Genomic DNA, 27474 nt, shown 5'->3' with positions numbered 1-27474 from the left:
ATCCTGAAAAGTTTTCCACATTGCATTTGCTGAAAACTCAAGGGCTCCTTGAGTTGGTACCTCCTGACTAAGAAAAAAAATGTTCTTTTTTGGGGAGGGGGTTCAAGACAGGGTTTCTCTGTGTAGCCTTAGCTGTCCTGGACTCACTTTTTGTAGACCAGGCTGGCCTCAAACTCACAGAGATCCACCTGCCATCTCTCCCATGGGATACTGTTTGCTCCTGGAATGTCTGTGCTTGTGAGTTCATATGAATGCCGCCTTCTGCAGTTACTGAAGCATTCTTTCTGCCCTCGAGAGGAGTTACAGAAGGATGTTAGCCATCCAGCATGAGTGCTGGGAACCAACCTTGGATGCTTTGCAGGAGCAAAATGTACTCCTAACCACGGGACCATCTCTTCAGTCCCAGAGATAAACATGCTATGTAATGCCCTTCGATAAAATTTAAAATAATGTTGGTTTGGTGTATTTATACATAACTTTATTTTAGGTAGTTTTTTTTTTCTTAACAAAAAGAAAAAAGAACCAACAAATCTCCCTTTGTTTTCCTCTCTATCTTCATTTCATCCTTTCTCAGTATTTATAAGTGGGACTTTTAAAAAAATCCAATTTTCCACTTGCCTGTCTCTAGTCCACTTGATTCTAGGCATTCAAGTGTGAATAGTGAAGCTTTCCTGCCCTCTCCACATTTTTATCTTAGTTTGTTTTTCTGCCTGTGTTGCTGACAGTGAAACAAGGGTGGGGCGGAGCAGCACTAATGGGGGCGTTTGTCCGCATCTTTCTCTCTGAGGAATGTTTGTTGCTTTTAAGAATTAAATAGCATATTATCTATAATTGGGGAAATGTTCCTCATTTTTTCATTTCTCCTAGGACTCAAGTGGCATGAGAAATACCAAGAAATGCAAATAGTCTGATTGATTGAGACTCTCCTGTTGGCCTCTGCTCTGAGGAACTTGGTGATTTAGGACCTGCTACAGCAAGAGATGCTCTGAAGGATTCTGGGGGGATACTTTGGGCGAGGCTGATTCCTAGGGACCCACTGTGCCATTTAGTTTGTCTGAAGGAGAGAAGGAGTGGAACAGAGGGGTCTGGCCAGTCACCTTGACTCCACACCAGGCTAGAGCTGGGATGTGCAAGTCATTCATGTCTCTGGGAATAAAATCAGTTACAGTCCAATGGTCAGTTCCAAGGAAAGTTTTATGGTGTGTGTGTGTGTGTGTGTGTGTGAGAGAGAGGGGGGGGAGAGGGAGGGAGGGAGGGAGAGAGAGAAGGGGAGGGAGGGAGGGAGAGAGAGAGAGAGAGAGAGAGAGAGAGAGAGAGAGAGCATGTGTTGTAAAAAGACGAATTATTCTGTCTATATTAAATAATGCAATAAATTATTACAGCACCAGTTTTCTTTAATCAACAAGTTCCCTAGTGACTGACACAGAGAGACTATGATTTATTATTAAACTGCAAGCACTATGCTGGGCAGATCCTGAGCTACTCTAATCCTGGGACCTTTAAAACCCGCATAAAAAGCCAATCACTTGCCAATCTGAGGACTCCAGGGGCAGCTTCTGCTCCATCAGTCTGTCCTTGGCAACTCCTCTGCCCTTCCTTCCCTTCCTCCCCTCCCACCCCACCCCCTCTTCCTCCCCTCCCACCCCCACCTCCCTCTTCCTCCCCTCCGCCTGCTTTACTGCTTTCTGCTCCCTTCAGCCGAAGCCCTGGCACCTAAAACTCCACTTTCCTGTCTTTTACCCAGTCATAGGCTTGAGCATCTTTACTTAGCCAATCAAGGATAATTGGGGAATATTCCTTGCCACATGGTTATAGGAGGAGATAGTTCAACATTCATAACAATGCCTCTGGCAGGGCGGTAACCAGATCTCCAGGCACTGAAATAAGCATTTGAAAACATAGTTGGGCCTTCCTCCAACAGTGTGTGTGTGTGTGTGTGTGTGTTCTCACACATGTCTTTGTCACGTAGAGAAGAATGTCAGGCATTCTGTTCTATCTCTCTGTGTCATATTTCCTTGAAACAAGGTCTCTCCCTGAACCTAGCCCCTCAGTCAGTCAGTCAGCAAGTCCTGACAGTTCTCCTGTCTCTGCCCCCACCCACTCCATCCCACCGGTGGTGCTGTGGTTATGGGCGCATGTGCCACCACGCCCTGCTTTCTGTGTGTTCTGGGGTTTTGTACTCAGGTCCTGATGCTTGCCCCTCAAGCTCTCTTACCTCCCTTCCACCTTCTGAAGGGAGTTGGGGGTGATGAACAAAGGGGGTGCATTTCCAGCTAAGAAGAATTATAAAAGAAGAGAACAGCATACAAGATGTGTCATGTGCCTTCCCAGGGCTCTGGCACCTTGATGTCGTAGGGTAGCCATGAGGTATCCAAGAAGGGCTGGTTGAGTCAGAGCCAAAGGCCTAACACACACCTTGTCAACAGCCTTGTTAGTGAGTGGAGCCCGTTCCCCCTCTCTGGCCTGACTTTTGTTTCAGCTTCTGTTTTTGCCCAAAGGCTCTGAGTCCTCCTGTGTGCCAGCATCTGTGGCTGCACCATCCTGCAGAACACACCTCTCCGGCCTGCCGAGCTGTGGGCTCCAGGTCCTGTTCCGCCTGGAATAGCATTTCTGTTGGGAATCTACTACTTAAATTCCCTCTGCAGGCGAAACTTGGGCTACGACTTTGGCAGCCACTGTGTGATTTACTTACTCATTTCAATCCTCCTTTGTAGTAATACTGATCTTGCCCATAGAAGAAATTCAGGCATTTTGCATTCCAACTCAATTGCATTTCTCAAGGAAAATTTCCCTGCATGTGGCATTTAGAAACAATTTTCTCAGCCAGCTAGCTACTGCAGAGCTCCAGAGGATGCAAGCATTTGATTGGGCCAACCATAAGCATGTTATATTTATTTTGATAAATTCTAAGCTTCTTAAGGAGCCACTTGTTTTCATTTCTTTTTTTACCACCCCACCCTCCAATACCTTTCACTGCGTCCAGGATGTAATTCCTATAGAAAAAGGAAGGGCATTTATCTCTTCGCCCCTTAAGGGGGCAACGGTGGGGTGGGAGGTTCTTAATTAGAATGGACCCCTGGAACAAAAGACAAAAGACAGCAGCTTCTGTAGTGAGAGTGATGGCTGCTCTTGAGGGTCTGTTTGACTTACATGGAAGAGGGGACTACAAACGAAGAACTGCCTTCATCAGATGGTCCTGTGGGCGTGCCTTAGGAGCATCTTCTAGATGGCTGATTTATGCGGGGTGGGGGATGGGGCGCTGGACAACCCACTGTGGGCAGTGCTATCCCAAGGCAGTTCTGAGGTCTCTCATTCCGGGTCCTGTTTAAGTCCCTGAGTGAACATCTCCTTTCGGTTTAGAATGATATTCCTAGCAGGAAGGAGGCAGCTTGTGGCCCAGCCACTCTCCTCTGTCTGTCAGCGTGCAGTTAAGAGATCCAGAGCTTTCCCTGGGGGATGGATTTCTCTGACTGGAATCATCCGAATTGGAGGCAGGAGAGGTTGCCAAGGGAGAGCCTCTCCCAAGTCTGTGTGGGCTGTGGTCTATGTGATGGGGCCAGTGAATGAGACCAGAGCCGGAAAGAACTGCCGGAGGAAGCTTTGCTTCATGGTGGGACTGTCAACCGTGTCCTCCGCGTTCAGTTACACGCCTTGTCTCCATCGTCGTGGTGGAGATCTGTCTCTTGAGAGGTGCTCTCTGATGGACCCCCTCCCCTTCTTGACTTCACCAGATTCATTATGTTTTAACCCTAGCCCCAACTTCCTTTCACCTAGGCTGCCATGTTCCTCAGTTTTCCAATGAGACATCTTGTCTCCCTCACAGGCTCTGAGACAGGACTGTTGTCACATGATTGGCATGTGTGCCTATTTTTGTCACGTGTCTTTGGGGCACCAGAAACCTACTGTGACACACTTGGGTACACCAGTGGGGGGGGGGGGTTTGTGTGTTCTTAGAAGCAAAGGGCCCCAGGGTCATGTGAACTGGGCTGAGACGGCTACAGGGCTCTCCTGGCTCCTCAGCCTGCTCACTGCCCTGGGCTGTATTCTCCTGTTATATAGATGAATTCACAAGACTACAATTTCTTTCCCATTCACCGTAGCCTTTATTGCTACCCCAGCTTGGTGTAGGATCCTTGGCGTGGAAATAGGTGAACTGTTTTAGGGCTGCCCTATTTCCTGAATAGCTGTGGGGGAGGTAGGGGCAGGTATGCAGATATATACGGAGCCCTTTGGACTGGGAAGCCCACTACTCCCAGATTGAGTGTTCAGGTAGTCACTAGATAAAATGATTGGTTTTTCTTGGTTTAAATATTAATTGTTTGGAAGTACAATTGCCCCACACCCTGTTTGTTTTGGTTATCAGAATCTGCAAGTACTCTGGAGGATGTCCTCCCACCTGTGGGGGACTTGGCCCTGCCCTACTCCTCCCTCAGCCTGGCTTTCAGGTGGGGAACCCAGCTGAATTGCATTCTGAAGGCAGTGGGATAGCATGGCATTTGGAGGCAGCTCTGACTGGAGCAGTGTTTGTAAAAAGTGCATGATGGGATTTGAAGTCCCCCTCAGCCCTTCCTTCTGAGGAGCTGAGTGAGTAGCGTGGAGGCTGAAGCCCAGAGGCCTGAGGATGCCCGGGTTCTTTCCAGCGGGGAACAAGTTCATTTGCTTTTCCGTGTGCACAGACGTTCCCATTTCCCACTCTTCCTGTAGAGTAGGAAAGGAAAACGAAATTGTCATCCTGACGTGAAGAGAGTAGAAAACGGCTCAGCCTGGTTCAGGGAAGTCGGGGTTTGGCCTGGACTCTGTGATACGACTTCATTAGGGGCATGTGTGTTTTTTTTTTTTGTTTTTGTTTTTTGTTTTTGAGTGGCAGGAATAGTGAGATTTACACCTAATCAAGGAAAGGCTTGCCAAGCAAACGCTCGGGTGGGGTTTCCTGGCTAGGAGTGTGATATTGTAATAAATGGGAGGCAGTGCTCTGCAGCCCAATCTCTGGTCTGCTTGCACACAGTACAGCGGGGGCCCTGTTTTCCAGGAATGCAACACACCCCATGTCCAAGGCCCCTCCTTGGAGGGTGTGCCTGTACTTCCTCTAGCCCTCTCCTTAACTGTTGGGGCTGCCAGAGGAACTGGGCGCCCAGTGTGGGGATACCTAAGATGTCTGCCTTAGGGTCTTTGCCTTGGGACCACTTGACAGGTGAGTGGACACTGTGTTAAAGTCCGTAGGGGACCGACCGGTATGGCGTGGCTAGATTCCCCAGTCTTCTCCTGACTGCAGAAGAGAAAGTGAGTGTGTGTGTGGCGGGGGGGGGGGGGGGGGGGACGGGGACAGTGGCAGTCCTGACCATTTCTCAGCACTGGTGGGCAGAGCTCTTTCCAGAAGGCAGAGGCAATCATGTTCCCATACCCTTGCCTGGTGGCTGCCTGCTGCCCCACCAGCCACTTCTGTCTCCCTGGGGAGTCACAGGCTCCGCCTTCTGAGCTCCGCCTCTCAGGCCTCCTTTCCTGACACTCCTGCTGCTGCCTCCAGCTGTGGTCCTTTCCTGTCCTTCTCCTCGGCCTCCAGATACCGTCACCTGCGTCAGAGGTGCTTCCTCTTGCTCCCCTTCGCTCTGTTCATCCCCGCAGCGTGCCTTAGCCCAAGCCCACATCTCTCTTTCTTTACTCCTTTTTTAATTTACAGGCTCCTCAAGACCAAAGCCAGTTTCTGCTCAGATTCATGATCCTGATAAACCTGAACAGCTGGCAATACCATCTCTTTTTCTTTTCAATATTATTTCTTAAGCAACTTATATGTTTTATTTTTCTTTTTTATTAGTGCCGATTTATGCAGCTTTTCAGATACATTCAATGTCTTGCTCCTACCTATTTAGCGTCTTGACTTTTTCTCTATCTCTTGGCTCTGTTTTTACCCCCACATCTCTCTGCTGCATACCTATTTCACTTGAAAGTGGCAGGAACCCAGTGATGTTTAGCACAGGATGACCAAGTCACTGCTCACACCCGGGGTCTCTGGGGCAGTGGTTCTCAACCTTCCTCACGCCGTGGCCCTCTAATACTGCTCCTTATGTTGTGGTGAGCCCTACCATAGAATTTTGTTATTCCTTCCTAACTGTAATTTTGCTACTGTTACGAACCTGTGAGTTGTATTTATGCTGTAAATATCTGATATTTATGATGGTCTTAGGGGTTCCACAGGCAACCCCTGTGGAAGGGTCATTCACCTCCATGGGTTAAGAGCCGCTGCTCTGGGGTGTGGTCATCACTTTGCACCAGCTCTTAGGGTGAGGTAAAGCCATGCAAGTCGTAGGCAGTGGTCAGCTTCTTGTCCCAAGTTTTCTGTTACTTCTTCCTGGCCAGGCCCCTTCCAGGCTTCCCCAGAAGTCCCCAGTCTCTTAAAGCTCAGATCTCTTTTCCTTTTCATGATGGTTTGTGCATGTGCTGGGCCAGGTGCACAGGCTACCATCATTTCTCTCCTCTGTGTGTCTTTCACACCTTCCCTGCGATGCCTCTGTGATCCCTTCAAGCTTTCTGTAACACTGCCTTCCAAAGAAAATCCTTGGGTGAAGGGCCTCAGGTACGCATCCTAAGCTGCGTAGTCTTCTGTTAAAGGTCCAGAAAGAGACACTGTTCCATGTTATCAACCACAACAGCACAAGTGTTTGTTTGATTTCTTTTTGTTGTGGTGGTTTTTTTTTTTTTTTTTTTTTCATTGACCTTTGTGGAGGCAAGCTGGAATTCTTGGCTTTGATGCAGAAAGGCATTTTTAAGACAAACTGGTATGAAGCACAGTTAGAGTTTATGAAAAAGGTGTTTAAAATATATGGAGAGATTTTGAACACAAGGGTTAAGAGAGTGAAGGAAAAAAAAAAAAAAAGCCGAGGAAGAAAATGAAGATACCCAAGACCATGGGTATGGTTTTCTTGAAGAGACTCTTATTTCTAACAAAGCTCATGGGGGCTAAGACAGAGAGAGAGACTGTGGGAAGAATAGGGCATACGGAAGTGAGTATGCACCTCTCAAGAGAGTTAAATGCCTCACATTTTAGCCATAGGCACCATTTTTGTGACTTTCAAGTTGTATCTCAAAGTGCTGCTAAGTGTCTCCCCGCACCTCACCCCCCCTCCCCCACTTCCCCACCCCTTACTTGGTGAGACCACAGGATGTCCCGATGGCTTCCTTGGAGTATGTAAACCCAGGAGCTCTAGGCTAGCATGTGTACTTGACTCTGAATGGAGTTTCTGAGAGTCCCAGAGAATTGCCGGATCCTGTTGGGAAGGGGACACAGACCATAACCCAGTGTGGTTAATCCGTAGACCTCCTGATTCTCCGCTGAACCAGACTGGAAGGTGAGAGTCCTGCCCCTTCCCCTGTCCCCTGCTTTCCCCTGGCTGTCTCTCACGCCTAGGGAAGATGCTGCTTTCTCCTCATCGACAAGCATGCACCAGAAATGCTGATAAATATCTCACTGTCTCCTGGGTAATTAGCCCCCAGAGAGCTGGGGTGCCCGCAGGAGCTGCTAATTTGTGTGTGTCAGCTTGCCAGAGAGTCACCAGCAGCAAGACCAGACAAGCTGTTAACAAGTGTTAAACAGTACAAGAGCTCCTGCTGGGGGCTTCCAGACAACCCTCTGGACAGAAGTCCCTTGAGGGCCAGGAATGAATGACGGTCAGAAGCCCCATTCTAAGAAGGGTTTACTAACTCGGGATGATGGCAAAGTCACCTAACTTAGAGGATCATTGAAGTTTAAACTGAAACCAAGGTAAAGGCATCGTGAGTGACACTATGGTGATAGAAGATCTGCCTTTTCACGGAGGTTTTGGGCGGGTGATCTGTGACACAGCTTTAGGATATTTCTGCCTGGTAGAGGGTTCAGGGGCTCTATGCTAATGGATGTTTAAGAGCAACAATTAACATACCACTTCCTAATTAATTACGGGGGCACTGGCAACAGATGGGGCCTTAAATTCCTTACATAGCCAAATGTTCATTTGAAAGGAAAAAAAAAGTGAAACTATTTTTATTGGCCGCCTCCAGCTGACTCTGGGGTTGCCTTCAAAGAGACATCAGGGTTGTCTCTGCCCAGAAGCTCCTCAGAATCTCCACATCTTAAGCCGGCGTTTGCCTGTCTGCCGCGCACAGCAGTGGCTGGTGTTTGCATGTCTGCTATGCACAGCAGAGGCCAGCAACTTTCAAGGAGTGGGAAAATGCACTTCCTGCCTTCTGGAAGGTTCTAGGCCTGCTAGATTGTATGGCCAAGGTCTAAAGTTTGGAACTGGATGCCTGTGCTGTTTGCCAGCCACATGCGCCTCTCTCTTAATCTTTTAAGCCTCATCTGCTTCACCTGTAAAGTGGGACTAAAGGGAGGTTTGTGGTTTGTATGGCTGCTGCTAGGGTGCTAAGGAGATATGGAAGATACAGGACAGCAAAGGTTCGGGGAGCACTGGGGGACATGGGGGGGTGTTGGAGAGCTAGCTTTGTATGAGCAGGATGTTGATGTAGCCTTGATGATATGCCCAAGAGTGACTTAAAGCAGAGCCCCGATCCCTCTTGGAGCCTTCATTCCAGTGAGAGATGGAAAGTGAGGTGCGCAACCTGTGATGGTAGCAAAATCATTGAGGTGAAGGGAGTCCCGCAGGTTCCAAAAACAGGGGCCCAGAGGACTTGTGGGTATGTCGGAGTGGGTGGTGACGTTGAAGAGGGAAGAAGCAAGCCCTTGTGAAGAAGGGTCCTTCCTAAAATTCCCGGGCAGCAAGGGCTAGCCTTGGGAACAGAGTCTTGATTTTTCCTTTCTTGTCTTTTGAGGCAGAGTAGCCCAGGCTGCCCTCAAACTCACCATGTTTCATTCAGTCACCTTGAAATTCTGAGCTTCCTGCCTCCACTTCCCCAGTGCTGGGCTTACAGGCGTACACTACCATACCTAGTTTGTGTGGCACTGGGAATCGAACACCCAGGCCGTCCTCCATGCTAATCAAATATTCTGATCATGTCCACTTGAGAGTATGGAGCCTAGTGAATTTAGGCAGCGTTGCCTGCAGGTCGTGAAGCTCTATTGATTCCTCTATTAAGGAAAGAACCTGGAAGACAGTGCTTCACGCAGTACAACTTCCTGTTGTGATGTCTGCAACTCCCACTCAGGGTGCTGGGCGTGTTCAAGGGTGTTGGCAGTACCTTGCCAGAGCTCTTTCCTTAAAACTCTGCACCTGTCCTGTCAGCGTGCAACTGCCCGAGCATGGGAGGGAAGGCGGCCATGAGCACTGGGGGAAAGGCAGAGACATAAGCGGGTGGCCATGTCCTCTGGGATTTTTGAGGAGGACTACCAGGAGGATGCTTTAAAGTGAGGTGTGGGGGAGGAGGGGTCGTGGTTCCTAACTGACTCGTTGGGGCTTGGGAGAGGCTTTGCAATTATGGAGGGGTTGCCTGCACTGCAGGTGGACTGCAATTAGAATCCCCCTCTTCCCTTGTCCTTACGTTGTAACTCTTTGCTTAAATGTCATTATCTTCTACCAAATTGAGTTACCTGAGCCCATTATCCAGACGTTAACATTTTATGTACCTTAATATTGTTTAATTAAAGGCCATAAACACGCACAGGGGTAGGAAAGGGGACTGGGCGAGAATGTGCCTTGGGCAAGGAACCCTGTAGCCTCCCACCCAGTGGGGGCTTCCGCTGGGGAAGAGAGCCTGCTTCAAGGAGCGAAAGGGATAAAGGTTTTGGCCAGGCAAGGCTGAATATAGTGTTAAGAGGGCTTGAAAACATGGGCTCTCTAGTGACTGGTGGGTGAGCTGGGGCCAAGTCCCAAATACTGTCCCTGGTCATTTTCCTCAAGAAGTGTGTTAATGAGGGTGCTTTAGAGGACCAGAACATACAGGCTGCGGTTCCAGGCTACGTGAGTGTCCATTACATAGGCTGACAGCAGAAGGTGTGGCCCAGATTAAAGGAGAGTATCTTCCCACCTCAAAGAAATGGATTAGAAGCGAGTCTTCCTATTTTAAGTGATTTAATTAAAAAAAAAAATCCCTCTTGGGTCTGCTCAGCATTTGGGCTTCAGTTAATTCCAAATGTAGTCAAGTTGCTACCCAAGAGCAGCCAGCACAAGCGGCATGCTGACCAAGGCACCATCCCCCGCCCTTCTCCCTTGCATGTCATCCTAGTGCAGGGCCCCAGCTAGTCTCTCTCATCCCAAATTTAGCATGTGTCTTTCCAGCCAACCTCATCTTTTTTTTTTTTTTTTTTTTAACTTGTAGCATTAAAAGGTTATTTTGGGGCCCATTCAGAGTAAGTAGCAATTTGAAGAGAAGGCAGGGAAGGGGGAAATCCAAGCCCAGTAGTAGTTAGCTCTGAGAATTGTTGTAGGCATTGTGCGTGGCATGCCCACAGTGCCCCGTAAAGGTTCATTGTGCAGTCTGTTGTACACCGGCTGCCTTCCCCGGTGACCCTTGTGGAAAGATTTATTTCTTTGGGGTGGTGTTCAGCTCCAGGACACAGGGAATCCTAGTTTCTTTTGGCTATGCTGTGGGGTTGTCCTTTGGATGACATAGCTGGTCTGAATTCTCAGGGCTCCCTTAGCCTCACCTGCCTGAGCCTCCCGGGGCTAGAGGAGGAAGGAAGCCTCTGGAAGGAGCACCCCCTATACCCTGAGCTGCCTGTTCTGAGAGCTGGACACTGGGCAGCTCCAAGGGCATGAAACGGATTGCACAGAGAGGGACCGCTCCATGTGTGTGAGCTGGGCTGGATACGCATGGCCTGAGGAGTGAAGGTGCTGGGTGTACTCAGTGACCACTGGAGGGTACTCAGTGACCACTGGAGGGTACTCAGTGACCACTGGAGGTGCCCCAAGCTGGTGGCTTCCAGCTCTTAGAAGCTAGAGGAATGAAGTTCACAGGAAACAGGAAGGTGAGTTTAGAAAGGAGTTTTATTATGGGATTGGAGATAAGAGGCTTAGAGATGAGAAGGCTGAGCTTCTGTGTAGCAGGAGTGGGTCACAGGAAGTGGGGTACCCCCCCAGAGTCCTTTCCTTATTAACCATGGGGCGCTAATAAGGCCTGGGTGGAGAGATGGGTGTGGGGGCAGCTAGTCAGTAAATGGAGTGTTTGTTGTGGAGTCTGATATTGTCACTTATCAGCAGTTGTGTGGCAGCTGCCTTCCTCGGTGGCCCTTGTGGGAAAGCCTATTTCTTTGAGGTGGCCTATACTCCCCCCCTACCCACCATGACGGAATTTTTGTGGTAAAGGGGAATGTCTCTGAAAGCAGAAGCTCGGTGGTATGGGAGGGACTTTGCGACCCTGTAGGGTAGGTACACCGGGTTTCACTTCATTAGTTATTTACTATGTTGGCGTTTAGCGTATGTGCGTGGAAGCAGCGTAATTCCTGGGAGGAGCTGCTTTTGCTCAGGGTGCAGGTGAGTTGTGGGTACAGTGATGAGCGGATCAGCAAGCCACGCTGCTGTGGCCTGGAGCAGTGGCTGTGCTGTCTTCCTTGTTGCCCTCTTTAGGCCAAACCTCCGCTTCAGCTCTTCAGCCTTACCTGTGTCTGTCTATCTTCCTTCTTTTCTACACCCTGGCATTTGTTATTTTTCTATTCCTTCTCTTTCCTTCTCCGAGGGCTCTCTTGCCCTGCTAAACCTTAGCAATACTGCCTCGTGCATTAAGCGTGGTCATAAAGCATCTCCTCTGAGAAGCTGAGGTGGTTTTAGAACGTTCCTCCCTTGGGCCCTCTTCCACCTGCTGCACGTGGGAGAAGGTGCCGGGCTGCTGTAAGGCTGTGTCCCAACTGTGTCAGTAACCAGTTGGTTTCCACTTCACCGAGAACAGAATAATCTTGGGTAAACATAGCCGTTGGAAAAAAGCAAATATTTGTCTTGGCAGCCGTTGTCCCTCAAAAGTCTACCCTCCCTTATGGACAAAATAAGAGGTAGACCAGAAGGCATGGCATCGAACACATGGCTTCAAAGCTGCTAGAAATGTATGTGTAAGGGGCATTAGGAAGGCAATGTCCCAGGGGCTGGAGCCTAGTAGTAATCCCAGGTGATGACAGAGGGTCAGAAGTTCAAGGTCACCCCTAGGGACACAGCGGCCTGGTAAAGTGCTTGCAATTTGAGTCCAATCCCCAGAACTCATGTTAGTTGTTTTTTTTTTTTTTTTTTTTCTTGGCACAGCAGCGTGCACCTGTAGCCAACGTGCTAGAGAGGTAGAGGCAGAAGGCTCCCTAGAGCTTGCTAGCCAGTGAGCCTCAGGCCAATTGAGAGACCCCGTTTCATAGTAGAAGGTGATGGAGGACGACACCAAGTCAGCCTCTGGCCTCCACTCACTTGCATCACATACAGATGCCTGTGGGCGCCTGTGCATACGCAGTGCCCTGCATGAGCATGCTCTTGCACACATGCACCCACACGAGAACACACAAGCAGGCGGTAGCCCTTTCTGCCTCCCTCTCCTCTTTCCCTCCACACCCAGCCAAGCAAGTCTGAGCCTTCTCTTTTCTCTCTTCCCTTGTTTTAACTGGGGCTTCTTCACGTTACCCTGTTGGCACTTTAGACTAAATCAGTCTTCGTTGTGGGAGACCATCCTGCGCATTGGATGGAGCTGGGGCTGACCTTGACCTTCACCCTTCAGGTGCCTCAAGTCCCAGCTTCCACGATTCCAACATGTCCCCAGGGAGACAATGTCTTCCCCTTCCTTGGGAGCCATGACTTAAGGTGGTCTTCCTCAAAGTGGCCAGCATGATCCCAGGAGCACGGAAGACTTGGTTGGTGACGGCAGGTGGTGTGTCTGTGCCCCTCAGCCTTGATTCCTATTGAGAGGCAGCTTCTGCCCTAGCAGCAGTGAGCATGGCTACGCTGTGATTCTCACAGGAACAAGGATGGCTAGTCAGGATCAGATCCGTGTTGGCCATTGCCTTTCCGGACAGGCATGAGCTGTTTACCCGCCTCTTCTTGCCGTTCTGTGGTAGTTTTAAACAGGGCGTGCCAATCACAGGGAAGATGATGCTTAACAGAGGAGCCTGACACTCGGCACCTCCAGTTGTAGCTTCCTCAGCTGGCCAGCAAAGCGTGACAGGAGTCTATTGCCCATCACGCCTATGACTCAGTCAGACTTACTTTATGTCACTGGAGGCAGAGGCGCTGCCCTTTGATGGCAGGCTGTTACAGTGTTTGGGCAGACGTAGTTCCTGGGCCTCCTCAAGCATGACTGCACATATGTTCCGCCAGCCAGTCTTGTTGCTTTAGAAACGTGAAGAAAAGGCTCCGTCCCCGTGGAACTGCCAATCCGCCTTTAAGACCCAAGCATTGCATTCCTTTTAAAGTGCACATCTTGGAGTTTAGGGTTTTTACAAAACGTCTCAGTGATACAGTCACTTACGACTGAAGTATTTCTGGGCTGCCGAGATGGTGTAGTGTGTATGAAGATGAAACCCCTGGGACACCCATAACAAAGCTGGTGGGTGCGGTGGCCCGCGCCGTAACCCTAGCGCCTGGGTGTGGTGGCCCGCGCCGTAACCCTAGCGCCTGGGAGGCCGACAGGAGCCCTCAGGGTAAGCTGGGCATTTAGACAGGGTCAAAAATCTGTGCCTCAGAAGATAAAATAGACTATTATTAGAAAAGACCACCAGACATTAGCCTCTGGCCTCCTCATAGACATGCGCACATGCAAGCCCGCCAGCACAGACATGTACGCACGCGCATATGCAAATTCACACAGACCCACAACTGAAAAATAACCACTTCCCTTTTTCGGCTGCCTCCCCTTTGCTTGTCTGCTTTTAGATTTTCCTTGGAAATTTCAAATAGAGCATATAATAATCTCCATGCACTATTCAGCAAGTGTCCACAGCTCACCTTCCTGTGTGACCTCACCCCGCCCCTGACCCCACCCCCGCCCCCGCCCCCGTCCCCTACTCCGGTGAACCGCTGAGTCACAGCATTCGCTCTGTGAGTTTCAGTGAACAGCTCTAGAAGACGGAGGCTCTTTTTTTCAATGTGACCATCGTTGCATGTTGCATGCATGTCCTTCAGGCCACTCGTAGCCTCATCTAATCGGAGCCTCTAGGGCAGGAGGGGAACCAGAAGCCATCTTTTACTCTCCTTGCTTTTTGTGTGCTAACAGGTGAAGGAGCTGTGCCAGATGGGTCTTTCTAGAACCTAGATTGCCAGCTTACTCTCTTACAGTTGTTCCTTCCAGGTTCTCTGGCTTGACACAAGGGACAGCCTTCTCCTAAGGGAAATGGTCAGCTGTTAGTGGCCCTGGCTGGCCTGCCGTTAGTGGGCTACTGTCCGCTCTCCACCACTTAAATGAGGCCTTTTAAATCAAGCTTCGCAGTGACCTCAGGCATGTACATGTAAGTGTTGTGCCCCTGCTTCTGTGTGTTCCAGCTGTGAACAGCCAAAGCAGAGTTCATATTTCCTGCAGATGACTTTAAAGGCTGCGGTCTTTCCTTGGCTGCAGTTGACTTTGCTGGGCTGGGAAGGGGGATTTTCATGGACCGTACTCACGAGTAGTGCTGACTTCTGTATCCTGTTCTGCTTGCCCTTTGCTCTCACTTCTTCCTGCTGTATCCCTCCCCATCGTGACCTAGGACCTCTTCCCCAACTTTCCTTGTCCCCCGCTTGGCCTGTACCTCTAGCTTGCTAAGGAGTTCGTCCCTTCTCACAGGCATTATGCCCACATTGGCTCTTAGAGATAGCACCTTCTGTAAACTAACCACCCACCCCACAAGGGAAAAAAAAACCCAAAGTGGATCTTGAATCTCTAGAAATGCTTATTCTTTGTCAGAAAGCAGTTCTCATAATGCAACCCAGAGCTAGGTGTGGTCTCCATAGAAACCACGCCCCTCTTGATATGCCACCTTGGTTATCCCCTTCAACTAAGCTGTGATGTCACTGCAGTGTCCCTATGGGGGCCTCTCCCATTATACTCTCTATGTACCCTGGTTTCTCTTTGTTCTTTGCTTGGCATCCCTTGAAAGATTGTGGCTTCTCCTGTGCCTCGTCTTTTTAGCCCTTGGAGGTGGCAGGCAGTATGGGCCTCCTCCACCTTCAGGTTAGCATAACACTCTGCACGCACTGCTAGAGATCAGTGGGAACACCAGCGAAGACCCACCATCTTGTTCCCACATAGCCTTCTTCGGGGTGTCTCTGTGACCTGTGCGGGGGTGCCTGTGGGGCGCATGCAACATCACTCTTCAGAGAGCATGCTCCTCTTTTCCGCTGGGTACCCCACTCCCAGAGAGGGCATCTCTTGCTCTGCAGATGTTCCAGGCTGGGGAGAGCACTGACTGTGACAGAGTTTTGACTTTCCTTTCTAGAGGAATCGTCTCCTCTCATCTACTCAGTCTCTCTCTCTCTCTCTCTCTCTCTCTCTCTCTCTCTCTCTCTCTCTCTCTCTCTCTCTCTCGTGCGCGCGGTATTTGATTGAAAACTGTACCCTGCCCTAGTCCTAGACCCTGTTCCCAACATTAAGAGCCCTTGGAGAAACTAGGATTAAGTGTGCTCCTCAGTGTCTTTCACAGGTAAGGACACCTCACAACGGCTCACAGGCAGCTGGTTAACACTGGAAAGTGACTGGAGCTCAATCAGGCAGGCACTCTGCTGTCATTACTGCCCTTGGTTCCTTCCAGAAGCCCCATCCTTGACCCGGGATCGAGGAGCTTTGAGACTAAATGTAACTAAAGTGGCTCCTAACAGAAGTTGTTTGAAGAGTCTGCCTGCTTCCTCCTCACTCTGAGAAACCATCTGCATCCCTGTCTCCACTGAGTTCTTTAGGGAGTATCTGTGTGTTCTGAGGTCTCCCAGAATTCTCTGTGCAGACTTGACTTGGGAGGCTGCTTCCTCACCTAGAACCTTTTAGGGCGAGAGCCCTTTTAAAGACAGCTCAGTGGCTTGTGACCTGGCTCAGTGGGTAAGGTGCTCGCTGTGCAAGCGTGAGAACTGAAGTTTCCATCTCCAGCTAAGGTTTAAAGGCAGCTGCAGCCGTGTTGTCTATAGCCCCTGGGCTGGGGAGGCAGGCGGCAGCATCCCCTGGGCTCACTGGGCATCCAGTCTAGACAAATGGTGAGTTCCTGGTGCAGTGAGAGATCCTGTCTCCAAAACCAAGCTGTAAGGTAGTGGAAGAAGATGGCAAACACTCACCTCTCAGCACTTCCCACATGCATGTACTCACTTACACACATAGGAGCACACGTACCCCACATGAGCCATAACACCAGCAATGAAATGCAGTTTATGAGCTTGTGTATATGTAATTTGTAGTTGGCCTTTTGTTTAGTTGAGGTATAAGGCAGAAGATCATTGCAAACATGAACTTCAGTTCATCTGTATATTTATATCTGAAATCAGGATCCATTGAACCTGTATTATATTACTGTGTGCTTTGTAACTCATGTGGCTTTACTATTAAAGAAATACACCATTTTGGTTAGAGTTGTAAAACATATTACAGATCCTGGTCCCGCCTAGACCTTGGGAATAGCTCTGTTCCATTCACCTCTCTGGGGTTGGAGTTCTCTGCACATCTAGAGTCTTGGCCTCCTTATCCATAAGCTCCTCCTACAAATGGAAAGGGAGCACCCCAGGAAATAGGGGTTCCAGTGAAGTGGTCTAGATCCGGGCTTCTGAAGTGACCTAAAAGGAGGTGCAGTTTCTTTTTTTCTTCTTTTTCAGGAGAGTTGGGGGAAAGCAATAGGGTTTGTTGTTGTTGTTTTGTTTTGTTTTTTGTTTTTTGAGACAGGGTTTCTCTATGTAGCCTTGGCTGTCCTAGGCTCACTTTGTAGACCAGGCTGGTCTCGAACTAGTTTTTAACTGACTAAAATATCTTTTAATGGCTCTTTGGCAGTGTATTACGTGTTTCTGCTGTGTCTTGATCCACCACACCCCACGCTTGCTTCTCCTTCACCCCGACGCCGGTCCCCCCCCCCATCTCTTCGTCCTTCTTTCATGTTCCTTTCTTGCCTTTTATTCTTGTTCTTTGTTAACCCCTGCCCCCACCCCCACCCCTGCCCCCACCCCCGCCCCCACCCCACCCCCACCCCCAGTTAGCTGCCTGCTGGACGTTGACTGGTCTTGATGGTTTGCTCTTGCACAGGTAGCAGTAGCAGGTGGCAGGTGACCACTGTCCTTCTAGAGATGCTGAGCCCTCCCTTGTCTTATGGTAGAATGATGTTTGGAATATTTTTCAAGCTACATAGCATGAAATTCTAGAATCCCAAGGCCGCATCAGTGAGGAGTAGTTTTATCCCATTCTGATTGAGAGGTTGAAAACAAACAAATATGGGACTTACTGAGATTTAAAAAAAATATGAAATGAGAATTGCTTTCCAAGTAGAAAGAAGTTAAATGTTGTAACTCAGCCTGGAGAGGTCTCGCTGGTGATGATGTCATGTTCTGTGTTCGAAGTAGCTGTGATTGTTTTATTGGAACACTTTAATCTTTACATTTTAATTTGGGCAAGTGTACAAAATAGTTGATGAAGGAATTCCAAGTGAATTAATTTTCACTTTGGGGTCATGCTCAAATAATACTGTTGATGGGATGTTGACTGAGATGGGTTAGCACTGCTATGGAAAAGAAAATGAACCTGAGGGAACATTATCCTGAGGCTAGAATGCAAAGCACATAAATTGCACATTCTTTTTTTTTTTTTTTTTTAAAGATTTATTTATTTATTATGTATACAGCATTCTGCCTGCAGGCCAGAAGAGAGCACCAGATTTCATTATAGATGGTTGTGAGCCACCATGCGGTTGCTGGGAATTGAACTCAGGACCTTTGGAAGAGCAGTCTTAAACTCTGAGCCATCTCTCTAGCCCAGATTGCACATTCTTTAAAAGGTGAACTTATTTTTTTTATTTAAACCACACATCTCAATTATATTTCAAACTATAAAAGATAATAGTATCTTCATATTTGTTGGTTCCCAGAGCCCTGCTTTCCTCCCCTGGGCGCAAGGTCTCTGAGGGGAGGAACTCTGCAGAATCAGCACCTGGGCCATTCAGGCCTGCTTGGTCATGCTTGCCTCATCTGTAACAGCAGCCGAACAAATAACATGCCTGCCGTTTTATTTGATGCAAATCAAATCTGTATTTTCTGAGTGCAAGCCGCTTCAGTATGATTAAGAATACTAGTTTTATAAAAAAATGTATGTAGAAATCATAAGATACATGACATTTACTTAAAAATAGCCTCCACCGCCAGCAGGGAGGAAATAAGAGGGGCGTTGGATGAAAGTTGTCTGGCTAGCAGCTAGAAGACGGTGCAGCTGAGGAAAGAGGGCGGCCACTCTTACAGGCATGGTGGAGTCAGTGCAGATTGGAACTGTCCAAAGTTAAAGAAAGAGCTTTCACACCCTACCCAGCCAGCAGCATGCGGGCTTCCTGCCTGTGCATGCTCAGAGCTCTACCCTGTCCAGAGTGTGTCTTACTGTGGATCGCTAGCCCAGGGAAACCGTGGAGTGCTTCCTACTGATTGTTTTCACAGGTTCTTAAATTAAAAAAAAAAAAAAAAAAAAAGAGGAGGAAAGAAACCGAGGTGAAACATTCTACGTGGCTACCAGCTGGATATAGGGTTTCATTATGATGCATTCTTTGTATTGTTTATTTTTATTTTAGTTTCCTGTGGCTGAGTTTTATGCAGCCCAGGCTGCCTTCAGATTACATATATAGCCATAGATAACCTTGAAATTCTGATCCTCCTGCTTGGAATTAGCTATGTAGACCGGTCTGGCCTTGAACTCACAGAGATCCACCTGCCTTTGCCTTTCAAGTCCTGAGATTAAAGGCCTGTGCCACCAGGCCCAATTATGCTGCTGCTGCTGCTGCTTCTGCTGCTATAGAGAAGAGCTCACTGTGTAGTCCAGGCTGCAGCTGGTCTGAAGCCTCCCTGATGTGTCACCAGCTCCAGCTAGTTTGGATCTATTTGGCTTGAACTCTTTGACGTATTTTTGTATTGACTGATTGGCCGTACTTGTATGCATGCACACACGTGTGTGCCAGGACATGCATTTGGAGGTCAGAAGATAATATGCAGCATTAGGTTCTCTTTCCACCTTGTGGATTTTGGATCTCAAGCACAGGTTGTTGGCCTTGGTGACACATGCCTTTACCTACAGAGCTTTCTTGCTGGCCCTATATTGGGTTTTTAAACAAAATTTTAATTACGTATAAGGTATATGAAGTGACAGAAAAATAACTTCTGAAATGTCATCACCCAAGAAAGCTACTGTGAACTGAGAAGCATTTTCAAGCAGATGTTCCACGCTGGGAAGTGCCTTGAAGAGACACAGAAAGGGGCCTCACCCTGAATCCTGAGCTCCTAGAGATGTTCTGCTTAGCGCATGCACACGGGGAGGACAGGGTCTGTGGATCCACAGCTGTTGGCTTGGCAATGAGTGAAAAAGCCCGGATAGCTGCAGGTGACAGGAGGGAGGTAAGCGGGAGACCGGCACCACCAGGCATACACAGCTTAGTGTAAGGGCTCAGAAATGCCCTGGCCTCTGCCCATTGACACCAGGCTCTGTGCAGGTGTTTGCGTATACCTGCTTTGCTATAGTCTTAACTATTTTGTGTTTGGAATGACACAGAAGACATGCCCCAATGGATTGAAAAATGATGCAGGGAATGTCTTAGACCCATGGAAATTCAGAAAATACCAACAGAGAAGACACTGTGGAAGGCAGAGTGGGAGCTGGGGATGAAAATCGGGGACAGACACAGGAGGCACAGGGTGGAGAATTCATTTTCACAGCCCATTGAGAGGAAAAGGAGCTTTCAGTGGTAGAAGGTCACCCAGGTGCTGGCGTCTGGATGCTTTGAATCATAGTGACTAGGCAGAGACTCACTGGCCCTGGGAAAAGAGAGAGGGTTGAGCTTTTTGGAAAATAAGCTAGTTGTTAACTCATGGAAACTGACTTCCACAGTTTTGAAAGATTGATTTTGAGGGTTTCAATAGCTGCTAATCAAGGCCAAGTGGAGACCGATTCTTATTTATGAAAAGCAAGTGGCTTTGATTTCCACAGTGCTACTTGACTGTCTCATTCGCCCTCCACTGACCAAATCATCTTCCCCAATGACCCCAGGTTATTTCCTGTGCTATCCATCTTGGGTTGCCATGGAGCTGACCAGATTCCATGATGCCCGCTGATTTTATTTATTTATCTATTTATTTGTTTATTTAGTACCTTTTGGGATTGAGCGTTGCTTTTGGGGTAGGATGTGTTGGTTCACAGAGCCAAGGTGTTAGGTGACACCGTTCTTGGGGACATGAACACATGTCTGCTCACTCCAGGTAGGAAGTTGATGGTAGACATAAGTAAGGACGTGGGAGGGAATAAAATTAATTACCTGAGTAAACAGGAAGTGCAGGTTAACAGCTTCCAAAATGATAAAAAAAAAAAAAAAATGTCAGGGGCACTTTGCTGCCTGGTCATTCAAAACTCTTTAACACGTTAGAGCGTCGTCTTCAGTATATCTGACAGACATATTTTTGAAGTGGGGACTGTTGAGGACTTGCCACCCTGTCTTGGCAGAGTTGGTCATCAACTCCACCTGCATCCAAGCTTGCCCATTTCAGGCAGAATTCTGTCTGCGGCAGAAAACAAGGACACTTTTGACCAGTGGCTAGTTTGCCACATCTGAAGTCATCTTCATAAGGAGGTTTCTCGATGCTCATTACCTTCTTTGAGGCAGGCTGGGTGTTGCCAGGAGTGAAACTGTCTCATTTTCAAAGAATCTTCAAAACAATAAAAAAAGTCTTTAAAAGCCGTATTCTGTAGGTCTCTGAGGTTTTTGAAGACCTTATCTAAATATTTTACCTTATCTATCTATTGAACCTAGGCTGTTCTTGGGATAAAATTGAATAGTACAATGAATTAAAAATAAACTTATTTTAAATCAAATATAATTTTTTATACCAATGAATTAAAAATAGCCTTGTGAGTAACAATTAATGCCTTAAGTTGAAGAGTAGATTCAATAATCTACCTTTTGTCCTATCATTCCTATATATTTCTATATTCTTAGAGAAAAATCCATGAGTCCAATCTCGTTCTCTCTCTGAATAAGACCAATAATAACATAACCAATTCCCAATTAAAATAAACACCCATAGCCCAAAACCTTACCCAATACCCCCTTTAAGAGAAATGGGACGTCTTTCTCTTTTTAAGGCTTCTTCTGGCTGATTTGGGCCAAATAATACCCATGAAGGGGCCCAAATAAAAATGAGAAAATGGTTAAACAAGCTAGAGATAGCATTTGTGGTCTAGTCTCTAAATATTCAGGCTTAATAAAAGTCCTGTGTGGGACAATCTGAAATGCTGGGCCAATTGGAATCAGGAGCTTTCTTTAAAGCTGTCCTGGGAGATGTTCTGTTCTGATGATGAACAGCAGCCAAAGCAGTTGTGGATGGAACATGAGGAACACAGCATGTCAGCATCTCAGCATGCTGGAGGATGAATCCTGCATCTCAGCATCCTGGAGGATGCATCCTGCCAGGTCTGATCCAGCATCAGTGTCTGGTACTTTTTGTTCTGAAAATATTTAATTTCTTACAAGCATCATGCAGTTCTAAAGCTATAAATGCATGAGGTGTGCAGGATGCACAGAACAATCAAGGCTGGTTCTATAGTTTAAATTCATGTACGTATAGACTGACTTAAGTTAGCAGTCTCCCTTTCGTCTGGGTCTGTTTTATTTTGGCCTCTTTAAAAGGGGAAGTATAATATTACCATTACCAAAGAACGTACAATCATTATTTAATTGAAATTAAAACAAGATTGTATAGTTCTAACTGTCCTTCTCTAGGCTCTGTGGCAGCTGATGTATAGGCCAGGCTGCTACCTGTCTCCCGAGAAAATGTATCCCATTTTATAGACAAACAGGTTGCCCTGAGCAAAAGAGGCATTAAGCCTTAAATAAACTTATGCATATCCTAGGCATCTTGTACCTGGGCTCTTACATTTATTGAAGTTGTTTTTGTCTCACCCTTCTCTTAATTGGGGATGGATGCTTCCACCTTTAAACTTTATATAAACTCTCATTTTAGAGTTTATGCATACCCTAGGCATTTTGTACCTTGGTTTTCACACTTACATAAACTCCCATTTTAGGATTGATGCATACTCTAGGTATCTTTTTTTGCATTTGTTCCAGGTGGTTTTGTCTCACTCCTTCTCTCATAAGGGGTGGACACTTTCACCCTTTAGTTCTAAATGTCCTTTTCTAGGCTCCATGTTGCCTGATGTATAGGCCAGGCCATTACCTGTCTCCCAGGAAAATGTATCCCGTTTTAGAGACAAGCCAGTTGCCCTGAGCAAAAGAAAAGGCATTAAGCTTATCCTTTTATGTATATGAATTGTAGTTTTTGGTACCTAACTAAGCTGACGTGTACCTTGTCACCTGCAAGTCCTCTGTATCTTTTTGCATCTGGTGTCACTAGCATCTGTCCCCCATGAAAGTAGCTCACCTTTAGAGGGATAATCCAGATGCCAACTCAGCACCTCAACTCAGCATATAAAGGGTTTTTGACATGGGAAGCATGTAGCTTGCATGTTTGTCTCTTGCCCAACCTTGGTCCTTACATAGACCAACAGAACATATCTCCTAGGCCAATTACCCTTTGGCACCAGGTCTCCCAATGGAAGTTCCACTTTAAAGGAGATTGGCTGGCCTTTTTAGAGCAGTGACATTTTCCTTACATAAACCTAAGATTGATGTGTATTTATCCTTTAGATTAGTAAGGACATGTAATCAATTGTTAAGATAAAGGAACATGCTTAATAAATTTAAGGAAAAAATTGTCAGTTTAAATCCTAGGCAGTCTCTGCAAGTAACTTAATTTATCAGCAGAGAGTCATCCTCTGACTTACTGTGGAGACCAGGCTCGTCTAGAATTCACAGAGATCTGTCTTTGTCTCCATTGTGTTAAGGTTAAGGGTGTGTGCCACCACCACCCTGCACAAATATTTCGTCTCAATTCCAGTCACAATTCACAGAAATCTCAAGTAAAATTCAAAAATTCACACAAAAAATAATTTCTAAGTCATGGGTCAGTTGTACCAATTTCTGCTTCAGTAAGTGAAGCCCTGTTCACCATTCTTTTGAATTTAGTTATTGCTAATTCTCATGGGTTGACCCTTTCTAGAGAGAGCTGACAAACACCTTGCAGCTAAAAGTTCTGAATTTCAACTACTATCAACTCTAAGGAAAAGAGTTTGGTTCCTTCTTCCCCTCTCATTGTTGGTAATTTAGGCTGACATCTCTCAGCTTTCTGCCTTTCTCCCTGAACAGCAAAAGCCAAAAATAAAAAAAAAGGGGGGGGGGGCAAAAGTATCCAGGAGCCTCTGCCATAGCGACTTGGAGAGGAACCATGGCAGTCTCTATTTTATTATCTGTGTTATCTCTTAGGGAGCTATTTCCTCTCCCCCCCAAACTGTAACAAAGTATCCTTTTTCAAGGGTATGGATACACTAAATTTGTTGGGCGCTAATTTGTTACAATAAATTTATCTGTTCCTCATAGAAAGCCAATAACTGACACAAAGAGATTGAAACACAATTTAAAGCTGCAAGCACTATGCCAGGCAGAATCTAAACTGCTGCTTTTTAAACAATAAACTAATCTACTCTAATCCTCATAACATATATCCCAAGCATTTGCCAATCTGATCCTTCTTGGGCCTCTTCTTTCCTCCTCCTCTCTGTCAACTGTCAACTCCAGGCTCCTCCTCCTCTCCAGGAAGTCCTGCCTTCCACTGCCTGTCTTTCTGCCCAGCTGATTGGCTAAACTGTGCTTTATTGACAGTTGTTAGATCCATTCAAGACATTCCTCTTCAAACCTAAATAAATATTTCCCCTAGCAGGTTTACTCTAGGGATCAAAAACAGCTGAACTATGATAGAGTCCCTTGGCCATTAATTGGGGATCCCTCAATTACTATTACTATTGCTAATTATGATTCTGAGTAGAAAGCAGGAATTGGTGACTTGGGCACTGTTACCCTGCCCTTCCATCCTTGGCCGTCTATAAAAGAAAAATCATTCCAAAGTTTTCCAAAACATACGAGAAGGCTTTGTACTGGCTAGTTTTTGTTTTGTTTTGTTTTTGTTTTTGGTGTGTGTGTGTGTGTGTGTGTGTGTCACCTAGGTAGAAGGAACCCCAACTGAGAAAATGCCTCCACCAGATGGATCTGTAGGCAAGCCTGTGGGGCATTTTAAGAACTGATCAGTGCACCAGGGCCCAGCGTACCGTGGGTGGTGCCGCTGATGGGGAGATGGTCCCAGGTTGTCTAAGCAAGCAAGCTAAGTAAGCCTTGGAGAACAAGGCGTAACAGCACTCTTCCACGGCCTCTGCTTCAGTTCCTGCATCCAGGCCACTGTGTTCTAAGCTCCTTTCTTGACCCCCCTCAGTGTTAGACTATAACATTCCTCTCCAAACTGCTTTTGGTAATGGTATTTATTACAGTTACAGAGAATTTAGCAAAGAATTTCATTTGTTTGCATTTGTTCATTTGAAGGTGTTGTGACACCTTAGGGTTATGTGACTATTATATTCAGTATATTAAATTTAGGTTAGTAACACATCAGGTACTTCCTAATACTTGTTTGTATACCATGGTGTATACAAACCTAGAAAATTAATCATAAAAGCTTATTTGTATAGTTTCACACTTCTAGAGAATTAACTTGCTTCTTCACTAACATGGTGCACACCTTTAATCCCAGCACTCCCGGAGGCAGAGGCAGGCAGATCTATGTGAGTTCAAGGTCAGCCTGGTCTGCAACAGAAACCCTGTCTTGTAAAACCAAAATATAAGGGCAGTTTTCAACTTGTGGGTCAAGACCCCTTTGGGGGGGGGTTGCTTATCAGATATTTATAGTATGATTCGTAACAGTAGCAAATCACAGTTATGAAGTAGCAACAAAATAATTTTATGGTGGAGGGTCCCCACAACATGAGGAACTGTATTAAAGGGTCACAGTGTTAGGAAGACTGAGAGTCACTGCAAGAAAGCTCTGTGCATAGCTCTGAGCAATTGGAGTTAGCGAGTGACCTGTCAGTCAATTAGGCTCCAGTTAGGAACGGCTGGGTACAGTCATGGACTGAGAGTGGCAGTTGGTCTAGACACAAAGTCATAAGAAAATATTTTTTCTTCTATTGTAAGAATTTTAAAGGATGTGAGAAAGTGCTAGGAATAAGAGGGAACATCCTAACGCTGATATAAATGCACGCCAGAGGATGGACCTCTGCGTCAGTCTGTAAGGAGAATTTGTGACAGGAGGAGGAATAGTTTGCAGACTCACAATACTGACACACTCAACTTTTCACGTCTGTGTTTGCACGTGTGAGGGGTGCACATGCACCTGTGGGTGCAGAGCTATAGAGGCGACCCCCTCACTGACTGAGCCAGCCCCTGTAGTTAGACACACTCAACTTCTCACATCTGTGTTTGCATGTGTGAGGGGTGCACATGCACCTGTGGGTGCAGAGCTATAGAGGCGACCCCCTCACTGACTGAGCCAGCCCCTGTAGTTAGACACACTCAACTTCTCACATCTGTGTTTGCATGTGTGAGGGGTGCACATCCACCTGTAGATACAGAGCTATAGAGGCGACCCCCTCACTGACTGAGCCAGCGTCTGTAATCATATCATCTGTGGAGCATTCTTCTCACTTCCACTGTAGCACTTATTCTTTCAAAGATTTGCATTCTAATTGCACATACTAGGAATTGGTGTTTAAGTGTTTTTAAATTTTTAGAGAGGATAGTGAATTCTAGAATAATAAAGACTTCGCGGCCCAGCTCAGAGTTTTGATCTGGAAAGCACACATAGAGGGAATTAAACAAAACAGAAGGATTGCAACATCGCACGTGGCCTCTCAGAAAACATACACCTTACATTAACATCCTGTGCACCACTAACTGATCATTTACAGGATTGTCTTTAGTCATTTGGTTAATGCAAAGTATGCCTTCAATGATCATTAGCATAAAAGAACTAATTAAGACATTTTCCAAAGTAGTACATGGAACATTTGTCCTAAGGTGTAGACCACAAAAATACAGGAATCTGAGCATATCTAATTGTTGGAGTAGTTTAGTCATAATCACAGTTAGCTTATTAAAGCAAGCCTTCTCCTCTAGAGAACCCCTTTAATTTTTGTTAAAAGCAGCACTTCCCATACATATGAAGAAACTTTTGTGAATGTGATACTTTTTATTTTTAAGATTTAATTTTATTTTACTTGAAAGGCATTTATCTGTGTGTGTGTGTGTGTACACTGTGTGTGTGTGTATGTATGTACACTGTGCGTGTGCTCAAGTGCACATGTGCATGCGGGCACAGTGCTCTGGACTCACAGAGCTGCCCTTTGAGTGAAAATAGTCTGGCGGCTTCACACAAGAGAAGAATAGGCCTGACAAGGGATAGAAGTTAGAGAGAGTTGGAAAAGTTTTATTCTTACAGCCTTTTTTCTCTCCTTTGGATTCTCGCCCTTGCTGTGCGGGGCTGTCAAAGAACCCTCTGTCTTAGTTCTTCTTGGATTTTGTGATTTTGAATGACAGTCAAGAATGCACTTTGCTCTTTCCGAGCTATATATTTAATAGGCTTTCTCCTCTTTGCCTAGTCTTAATGTCTGAAAACTCTACTTAGTTTGGGGCTGCAAAATGCCCGGGTTGCCATAGACAGGCAGGCACACAGCAGAGTGGCGGAGGCTCTGAGGGGGATCCAGGACCATGTGGCAGATGGAGGTGCCTTCTTCTAGGCTAAGAGGAAGCAGGCAGGCTCACAGACTGCATGTGTAGCTCATCCTCCAGGCCTGCCGTTGGGCTGTCTCTGAATCAAGTCATGCTAGCTGTGGCTTTTCGGGAACTGTCGAAACTCAGCCTCAGATGGGGAGCTTTATCAACGGCATGGCCCTGTCTACCAATGCCGTTGCTTGCAGCGAATTGGAAGTTTTTGCTAGTAGCTTTTCTTCATTTCTGATCACATGAACCAGTGTTTCACGATGTCTTCTACACAGCAGGCTGCAAGGAGCTGCCGAGTGACTCCCTAGCTGGTAATACAGAGTGCTTGTTTGATGCACGTCTTCTTCAGATAGCCTGAAGGGGTTCTATTCAGGTTTAGCACAAAGTATTTTAGAGCAGGGCTAGGTACATGGTTTGGTGACAGGAAGGGCTGGCCTGTCACAAGCAAGGCCCTGAGTTCCGTCTCCAGCGCCACAGGAATCACCTGGAAGCAGTTTAAACAGATAGCTGTGCCTGTTCTGTGTCAGCGCTCTCTGGGGACCTGTTAAGATCAGACAGTGAACAATGCGTCTCTGCTGCAGGCCGTGCCTATCTCTGCTTCAAGAGCCTGCTGCTCAGATAAGCTCCAGTGACTGCCGACCTTTGCTCATTGTGTCAGCCATGTCTTCTCCCCAGCCTTGCTTCTTCCCCGTTGGTTGGTTTTATTACAAAGCAGGAAACTTTGGCCCAGAGAATTTAAGACACAT

At 46.9% G+C, this 27474-nt stretch overlaps 1 protein-coding gene across 1 annotated transcript in view; it reads left to right on the top strand.

Moving 5' to 3' along the window:
* Tln2 (talin 2) overlaps positions 1–27474 on the top strand; it is a 419972-nt gene that overhangs the window by 143186 nt on the left and 249312 nt on the right. The window lies entirely within an intron of this gene.

The sequence above is a fragment of the Acomys russatus genome, chromosome 14, assembly GCF_903995435.1.
Source record: "Acomys russatus chromosome 14, mAcoRus1.1, whole genome shotgun sequence".
Taxonomy (NCBI): Eukaryota; Metazoa; Chordata; class Mammalia; order Rodentia; family Muridae; genus Acomys; species Acomys russatus.
The sequence above is the reverse complement of the archived record's forward strand: the minus strand, read 5'-3'. Positions and strand labels throughout refer to the sequence as shown.